This window comes from Oncorhynchus keta, chromosome 19 (assembly GCF_023373465.1).
Source record: "Oncorhynchus keta strain PuntledgeMale-10-30-2019 chromosome 19, Oket_V2, whole genome shotgun sequence".
NCBI classification, from domain to species: domain Eukaryota; kingdom Metazoa; phylum Chordata; class Actinopteri; order Salmoniformes; family Salmonidae; genus Oncorhynchus; species Oncorhynchus keta.
In genome coordinates, this window is record NC_068439.1 from 34,259,901 (window position 1) to 34,269,616 (window position 9,716).

Sequence of the window (9,716 nt, forward strand, 5' to 3'; positions counted from 1 at the left end):
CATTAAACCCCTACAACTCATCCAGAACGCCGGCAGCCCGTCTGGTGTTCAACCTTCCCAAGTTCTCTCACGTCACCCCGCTCCTCCGCTCTCTCCACTGGCTTCCAGTTGAAGCTCGCATCCGCTACAAGACCATGGTGCTTGCCTACGGAGCTGTGAGGGGAACGGCACCTCAGTACCTCCAGGCTCTGATCAGGCCCTACACCCAAACAAGGGCACTGCGTTCATCCACCTCTGGCCTGCTCGCCTCCCTACCACTGAGGAAGTACAGTTCCCGCTCAGCCCAGTCAAAACTGTTCACTGCTCTGGCCCCCCAATGGTGGAACAAACTCCCTCACGACGCCAGGACAGCGGAGTCAATCACCACCTTCCGGAGACACCTGAAACCCCACCTCTTTAAGGAATACCTAGGATAGGATAAGTAATCCTTCTCCCCCCCCCCTAAAAGATTTAGATGCACTATTGTAAAGTGGCTGTTCCACTGGATGTCATACGGTGAATGCACCAATTTGTAAGTCGCTCTGGATAAGAGCGTCTGCTAAATGACTTAAATGTAAATGTAAATGTAATGTTGGAAGTAAGTTAATCTACATCTACATAATTTCTTATTTTCTTCAATCTTAGAAATATAGCAAATAGTCATACTATCTATCTATTTTTACACTTTTATTTTATATTTGCTTTCTTTTGCAAAGTGCTGCTATCTTACTAATTCTGCTGTTCATAATAATATACTTTTGGTTACACCAGGGCTCACCAACCCTGTTCCTGTAGAGCTTCCCTCCTGTAGGTTTTCACTCCAACCCAAGTTGTAAATGAACCTGATTCAGCTTATCAACCAGGTATTTTTTTTAGAATCAGCTGAACTATATTAGGGTTGGAGTGAACCTACAGAACAGTAGCTCTACAGGAACAGGGTTGGAGTGAACCTACAGAACAGTAGCTCTACAGGAACAGGGTTCGAGTGAAAACCTACAGGACAGTAACTCTACAGGAACAGGGTTGGAGTGAACCTACAGAACAGTAGCTCTACAGGAACAGGGTTGGAGTGAACCTACGGAACAGTAGCTCTACAGGAACAGGGTTGGAGTGAACCTACAGAACAGTAGCTCTACAGGAACAGGGTTGGAGTGAAAACCTACAGGACAGTAGCTCTACAGGAACAGGGTTGGAGTGAAAACCAACAGGACAGTAACTCCACAGGAACAGGGTTGGAGTAAAAACCAACAGGACAGTAACTCTACAGGAACAGGGTTGGAGTGAGAACCTACAGGACAGTAGCTCTACAGGAACAGGGTAGGAGTGAAAACCTACAGGACAGTAGCTCTACAGGAACAGGGTTAGAGTGAAAACCTACAGGACAGTAGCTCTACAGGAACAGGGTTGGAGTGAAAACCAACAGGACAGTAACTCTACAGGAACAGGGTTGGAGTGAAAACCTACAGGACAGTAGCTCTACGGGAACAGGGTTGGAGTGAAAACCTACAGGACAGTAACTCTACAGGAACAGGGTTGGAGTGAAAACCTACAGGACAGTAACTCTACAGGAACAGGGTTGGAGTGAAAACCTACAGGACAGTAGCTCTACAGGAACAGGGTTGGAGTGAAAACCTACAGGACAGTAACTCTACAGGAACAGGGTTGGAGTGAAAACCAACAGGACAGTAACTCTACAGGAACAGGGTTGGAGTGAAAAACAACAGGACAGTAACTCTACAGGAACAGGGTTGGAGTGAAAACCAACAGGACAGTAACTCTACAGGAACAGGGTTGGAGTGAAAACCTACAGGACAGTAACTCTACAGGAACAGGGTTGGAGTGAAAACCTACAGGACAGTAGCTCTACAGGAACAGGGTTGGAGTGAAAACCTACAGGACAGTAACTCTACAGGAACAGGGTTGGAGTGAAAACCAACAGGACAGTAACTCTACAGGAACAGGGTTGGAGTGAAAAACAACAGGACAGTAACTCTACAGGAACAGGGTTGGAGTGAAAACCAACAGGACAGTAACTCTACAGGAACAGGGTTGGAGTGAAAACCTACAGGACAGTAACTCTACAGGAACAGGGTTGGAGTGAAAACCAACAGGACAGTAACTCTACAGGAACAGGGTTGGAGTGAAAACCTACAGGACAGTAGTTCTACAGGAACAGGGTTGGAGTGAAAACCAACAGGACAGTAACTCTACAGGAACAGGGTTGGAGTGAAAACCTACAGGACAGTAGTTCTACAAGAACAGGGTTGGAGTGAAAACCTACAGGACAGTAGCTCTACAGGAACAGGGTTGGAGTGAAAACCAACAGGACAGTAACTCTACAGGAACAGGGTTGGAGTGAAAACGTACAGGACAGTAGCTCTACAGGAACAGGGTTGGAGTGAAAACCTACAGGACAGTAACTCTACAGGAACAGGGTTGGAGTGAAAACCTATAGGACAGTAGCTCTACAGGAACAGGGTTGAAGCCATGCTCTTCCACTATACTTGCTTGTTTTGTCACATAAACTGAAGTTAGGTGAACTATTAGAATTTTAGCAACCAGGAAATGGAGGAGTGGTTTCTGCATAATCTTTATAGGTAATATTATTTTTGACATGGTTACAGTCAACTGGAATTGACTTCCTCAGCATTATTTTAAACAGATCATCATTTAGGAATAGGTCATATATTCTGTGGAATTTTCTTTAAAATAACAATAATAATGAATAATGAAATGCAGTTTGATTCCTAGGATTTTATCCCATTACAAAAAGGGAGAGGAGTGCTGAAATATTTTCATTTTAAATAGTCAAAGTTTTGAAGATAGTTGAATGGTTTTTCAGTAATCTCATACAGTTATAAGATGCTTCAGTAGCTACTCAAAGATAAGTGAAAGAGTGACAGAAAGACTGAGAAGCTGTGTGTTTGAGGGACAGAAACCTATTGAAAACAAAACATCTTAGTTAAAAGCTAAGATGTAAAACTGCTGCATCATTATTGTCATATCAGTCTGGTGATTGACTGACAGCTCCCCTCTCTCTAACTTCCCACCTGTCTGCTAGGTGACGTTCGTCCCACCATGACAGTCCTGCCCCCCTCCAGTGTGGAGCTGCAGCAGGGGAAGGCCACTCTCATGTGCCTGGCAAACCAGGTCTTCCCCTCAGACTGGAAGCTGAGCTGGAAGGTGGATGGGAGCAGTAGCAGGGGAGGACGGTGGACTCTGACCTGGTGGACCTTCATAGTGTTTTAGGTCAGGTCGTGACAAGGGGGGTTTCTAGATAGAAATATACTATTTGGTGTATGTGTATGGTTCCCAATTGGAGGCAGCTGATAATCGTTGCCTCTAATTGGGGATCATACTTAGTGTGTTCCTTTTCCCACCTGCGATGTGGGATAGATATTGTTTTGTAGTAGTGCCTATGTGCTCTACGTACTTCACATCATTATATCTTTATGTCACGATCGTCGTATTGAGTCGACCAAATCGCAGTGTCGTGTGAATGCATGATTTTAATGAAAGACGAAAAAAACACGAAGTATACTAACAAACAAACAAACTAACAAGACGAACGTGACTGCTATCAAAACACTGTGCTATCGTGCAACATAACATAGACAATAACCCACAAACCACAATACAAAACAGGCTACCTAAATATGGTTCCCAATCAGAGACAACGACAAACACCTGATTGAGAACCATATCAGGCCAAAACAAATAGAAATAGACAAACTAGACATACAACATAGAATGCCCACTCATATCACACCCTGACCAAACAAAACATAGAAACAAACAACGCAAATCATGGTCAGAGTGTGACAGTACCCCTCCTAAGGTGCGGACTCCGCAAAACCTAAACCTACAGGGGAGGGTCTGGGTGGGCATCTGGCCGCGGTGGCGGCTTTGGCGCGGGACATGGACCCCACTCCACCATAGTCATTGCCCTCTTCAAGGGCCTCTTTAGAGTGACGACCCTCGCCTCCGACCTTGGGCCTGAGACCCTAATTAAAGGCCCCACTGGACTGAGGAGCGCCTCTGGACTGAGGGGCAGCTCCGGACTGAGGGGCAGCTCCGAACTGAGGGGCAGCTCCTGTCTGGCTGATGGCTCTGGCGGCTCGTGGCTGACTTACGGCTCTGGCGGCTCCTGGCTGGCTGACGGCTCTGGCGGATCCTGGCTGGCCGGCGGCTCCTGGCTGGTTGGCGGATCTGGCTGGCCGGCGGCTCTGGTAGCTCCTGGCTGACCGACGGCTCTGGCGGCTCCTGGCTGACCGGTGACTCTGGCGGCTCAGGACAGACGGGGGACTCTGGCGGCTCAGGACAGACGGGGGACTCTGGCGGCTCAGGACAGACGGGGGACTCTGGCGGCTCAGGACAGACGGGGGACTCTGGCGGCTCAGGACAGACGGGGGACTCTGGCGGCTCAGGACAGACGGGGGACTCTGGCGGCTCAGGACAGACGGGGGACTCTGGCGGCTCAGGACAGACGGGGGACTCTGGCGGCTCAGGACAGACGGGGGACTCTGGCGGCTCAGGACAGACGGGAGACTATGGCGGCTCAGGACAGACGGGAGACTAAGGCGGCTCAGGACAGACGGGAGACTATGGCGGCTCAGGACAGACGGGAGACTATGGCGACTCATGACAGACGGGAGACTATGGCTGCTCAGGACAGACGGGAGACTATGGCAGCGCTGGACAGGCGGGAGCACTTGTAGGGATGAGACGGAGGGACAGCCTGGTGCGTGTGCCTGCCACCGGAGGGCTGGTGCGTGGAGGTGACACTGGATTGACCGGACTGTGCAGGTGCACTGGAGCACCGTGCCTGCCCAACCTTACCTGGTTGAATGCTCCCGGTAGCCAGGTCTGTGCGGCGAGGTGGAATAGCCCGTACTGGAATGTACCGAACCGGGCTATGCACACGCACCAGGGACACAGTGCGCTCCACCTCATAACACGGTGCCTGCCCAGTCCCCCTCTCTCTCCGGTAAGCACAGGAAGTTGGCGCAGGTCTCCTACCTGGCTTCGCCACACTCCCTGTGTGCCCCCCCAATATTTTTGGGGGGCTGCCTCTCGGGCTTCCAGCCACACTGCCGTGCTGCCTTCTCATAACGGCGCCTCTCTGCTTTCGCTGCCTCCAGCTCTGCTTTGGGGCGGCGATATTCCCCTGGCTGTGGCCAGGGTCCTTCGCCGTCCAGAATCTCCTCCCAAGTCCATGAGTCCTGTGTTCTTTGCCGCTGCTGACCGTTACCACGCTGCTTGGTCCATTGTTGGTGGGTTATTCTGTCACGATCGCCGTATTGAGTAGACCAAAGCGCAGCGTGGTGTGAATGCATGATTTTAATGAAAGACGAAAAAAACACGAAGTATACTAACAAACAAACGTGCAACATAACATAGACAATAACCCACGAACCACAATACAAAACAGGCTACCTAAATATGGTTCCCAATCAGAGACAACGACAAACACCTGCCACTGATTGAGAACCATATCAGGCCAAAACACATAGAAATAGACAAACTAGACATACAACATAGAATGCCCACTCATATCACACCCTGACCAAACAAAACATAGAAACAAACAAAGCAAATCATGGTCAGAGTGTGACACTTTGTTTTGATAAGTTTCACTATTGATAAAATGTGGAACTCTTCTCACGCTGCGCCTTGGTCCAATTATTTATATGACGGTAGTGACAATTAGCTATAAACTCACTGCTCTTCATGATATTACTAATACTGAAGCCATGTGCTATAAACTCCCTGGTCTTCATGATATCACTCATACTGAATCCATTATCTATAAAATCACTGATCTTCATGATATGACTAATACTGAAGCCATGTGCTATAAACTCACTGGTCTTCATGATATTACTAATACTGAAGCCATGTGCTATAAACTCACTGGTCTTCATGATATTTCTAATACTGAAGCCATTGGTTATAAAGCCACTAGTCTTCATGATATTTCTAATAGTGAAGCCATTGGTTATAAAGCCACTAGTCTTCAAGATATTTCTAATACTGAAGCCATGTGCTATAACCTCACTAGTCTTCATGATATTTCTAATACTGAAGCCATTGGTTATAAAGGCACTAGTATTCATGATATTTCCAATACTGAAGCCATGTGCTAAAAACTCACAGAAACTCTCTGGGGACAGCTGAACATCTGGCTATGGTGCTGCTCTATTCTGGGAGTGTGGCAGTTCCCTGCCCATGCAAATCTGAGTTTCAACCCCACCACAGCTCACAATCTCTTAGCCTCAATCTTCTGGGACTGGGGCAGCTGTGTGTTTGACCAGAGAACTGAACTGGCTGGGCAAGCAGATAATTACACTGGACTTTGCATAATGTTCAAATAGGGGACTTCACTCAGGTCTTTATGGTTTTCTATATGTAAAATAAATGTATTTGTGACAGAAACAGTTGAAGTCTGAAGTTTACATACACTTAGGTTGGAATCATTCAAATTCGTTTTTCAACCACCCAACAAATTTCTTGTTGACAAACAAGTTTTGGCAAGTCGGTTAAGACATCCTTTTTGCATGACACAAGACATTTGTTCAACAATTGTTTACAGACAGATTATTTCCCTTAAGTATAACTCACTGTATCACAATTCCAGTGGCTCAGAAGTTTACATACACTAAGTTGACTGTACCTTTAAACAGCTTGGAAAATTCCAGATAATGATGTCATGGCTTTAGAAGCTTCTGATAGGCTAATTGACATCATTTGAGTCAATTGGAGGTGTACCTGTGGATGTATTTCTAGGCCGACCTTCAAACTCAGTGCTTCTTTGCTTGACAACATGGGAAAATCAAAAGAAATCAGCCAAGACCTCAGAAAAAATGGTAGACCTCCACAAGTCTGGTTCATCCTTGGGAGCAATTTCCAAATGCCTGAAGGTACCACGTTCATGTGTACAAACAATAGTACGCAAGTATAAACACCATGGGAACACGCAGCTGTCACACCGCTCAGGAAGGAGATGCGTTCTGTCTCCTAGAGATGAACGTACTTTGGTGCGAAACGTGCAAATCCAATCCAGAACAACAGCAAAGAACCTTGTGAAGATGCTGGAGGTAACACATACAAAAGTATCTATATCCACAGTAAAACGAGTCCTATATCGACATAACCTGAAAGTCCTCTCAGCAAGGAAGAAGCCACTGCTCCAAAAACGCCATTAAAACCCAAACAGATCATCAAAATGGCTCATGTTTCAAAACTCTAAGCACATTTCCAGCTGACTGAGTACAACAATCAAAATTACAAATCACTCTTTCAATTTGGATGCATATCTAATCGAATTATCTTTTTTGTCACCTTTATTTAACCAGGTAAGCTCGTTAAGAAAAAGTTCTCATTTACAACTGCGACCTGGCAAAGATAAAGCAAAGCAGTGCGACACAAACAACAACACGGGGTTAAACATGGAATAAACAAGCGTACAGTCAATAACACAACAGAAAAAAATTAAGTATTTTTACAGTGTGTGCAAATAGCGTAAGGAGGTAAGGCAATATGTAGGCCATAGTAGCAAAGTAATTACAATTTAGCAGATTAACACTGGAGTGATAGATGAGCAGACGATGAAGAGCAGATGATAATGTGCAAGTAGTGAAACTGGTGTGCAAAAGAGCAGAAAAGTAAATAAAAACAATATGGGGATGAGGAAGGTAGATTGGGTGGGCTATTTACAGATGGACTATATACAGCTGCAGCGATCAGTTTGCTGCTCAGATAGCTGATGTTTAAAGTTAATGAGGGAAATGTAAGTCTCCAGCTTCAGCGATTTTTGCAATTCGTTCCAGTCACTGGCAGCAGAGAACTGGAAGCATAGGCGGCCAAAGGAGGTGTTGGCTTTGGGGATGATCAGTGAGATATACAGTACCTGCTGGAGTGCGTGCTACGTGTGGGTGTTGTTATCGTGACTAGTGAGCTGAGATAAGGAGGAGCTTTACCTAGCATAGACCTATAGATGACCTGGAGCCAGTGGGTTTGGCGACGAATATGTAGCGAGGGTCAGCCGACTAGAGCATACAGGTAGCAGTGGTGGGTGGTATAAGGGGCTTTGGTAACAAAATGGGTGGCACTGTGATGGACTGCTTCCTGTTTGCTGAGTAGAGTATTGGAAGCTATTTTGTAGATGACATCGCTGAAGTTGAGGATGGGTAGGATAGTCAGTTTTACTAGGGTAAGTTTGGTGGCGTGAATGAAGGAGCCTTTGTTGCGAAATAGAAAGCCGATTCTATATTTGATTTTGGATTGGAGATGTTTGATGTGAGTCTGGAAGGAGAGTTTACAGTCTAACCAGACACCTAGGTATTTGTTGTTGTCCATGTATTCTAGGAAAGAACCGTCCAGAGTAATGATGCTAGTCGGAGGGTGCGGGCAGCGAATGGTTGAAAAGCATGCATTTGGTTTTACTAGCGTTTAAGAGCAGTTGGAGGCCATGGAAGGAGTTTTGTATGGCGTTGAAGCTCATTTGGAGGTTAGTTAACACAGTGTCCAAAGAAGGGCCATATGTACACAGAATTGTGTAGTCTGCGTAGAGGTGGATCAGGGAATCACCCGCAGCAAGAGCGACATTGTTGATATATACAGAGAAAAGAGTCGGCCGGAGAATTGAACCCTGTGGTACCCCCATAGAGACTGCCAGAGGTCCGGACAACAGGCCCTCCGATTTGACACACCGAAGTCTGTCTGCGAAGCAGTTGTAGACATGTTACATCAAATTTTGTTGGAAGGTAAAACCAAACTGTATATGAATGTGACTGTAAATACTACATTAATTTGTTCTCATTACGTTGTTTACCAGTTTATAATAGTAACCTCGGGGGGTTGTGGTATATGGCCAATATACCACGGCCAAGGGCTGTATCCAGGCACTCCGAGTTGTGTTGTGCTAACGAACAGCCCTGAGCCGTGGTATATTGGCCATATACCACAACAATTTTGCACAATGTTGCATGGGGCAAAAAAGGCATACAACATGACTCTGTAAAAGACCCACTATTGTGAACCACCAATCTAACTTTGGGTTGGGGAAGTCCTGTGGTTTGGGGGTAGAATGGGAACCGTTTGTCTTCTTCGGTCTCATCACTTGTTTTTCTGTCCATGGGAACCTGTTTTGTACCTTATTAAAAAGATACAATCATTTGATCACCAACATGTAATAAATGGTATACAACAACGTGCTACAGTTTTACAGTAGCCAACTGCTTTACAATACCCCTGTTTGTGATGATTTGTCCTACGTACAGTATGTACTGTATAAGGATAATACAACTACAATAAGACTGACATACAGTGCCTTCAGAAAGTATTCATACCCCTTGAATTATGCCACATTGCCACATATTACAGCCTGAATTCAAAATGCATTAAAAATATTGTTTCCTCACCCATCTACACACAATACCCCATAATGACCAAGTGAAAACATGTTTTGAAAAACCTTTGCAAATGTATTGAAAACCAAAAATAGAAACAGCTCACACCCCTGAGTCAATACTTTGTAGAAGCACCTTTGGCAGTGATTACAGCTGTGAGTCTCTCTGGGTAAGTCTCTAAGAGCTTTCCACACTTGGATTGTGCACCATTTCCCCATTACTCTTTTGAAAATTCTTCGAGCTCTGTCAAATTGGTTGCAGATCATTGATAGATAAAAATGTTTAGGTTTTGCCATAGATTTTTTAAAGTCAAAACTGTAACTCGGC

General features: G+C 45.7%; 1 long non-coding RNA gene across 23 annotated transcripts; it reads right to left on the reverse strand.

Moving 5' to 3' along the window:
- Positions 1-437: 437 nt before the first annotated feature.
- On the reverse strand, positions 438-3,053 carry LOC127909365 (uncharacterized). 23 transcript variants are annotated; one of them, XR_008070927.1, is made up of 4 exons: positions 2,257-3,053; positions 1,526-2,213; positions 1,311-1,353; positions 438-1,138 (listed from the first exon to the last, which is right to left on the reverse strand). It is a non-coding gene; the product is annotated as an uncharacterized LOC127909365 (long non-coding RNA). The 23 variants fall into 23 exon arrangements; XR_008070917.1 differs by having other exon boundaries at positions 1,268-1,353; XR_008070916.1 differs by lacking the exon at positions 1,311-1,353 and adding an exon at positions 1,354-1,439 and having other exon boundaries at positions 1,483-2,213.
- Between the last annotated feature and the right edge of the window lie 6,663 nt (positions 3,054-9,716).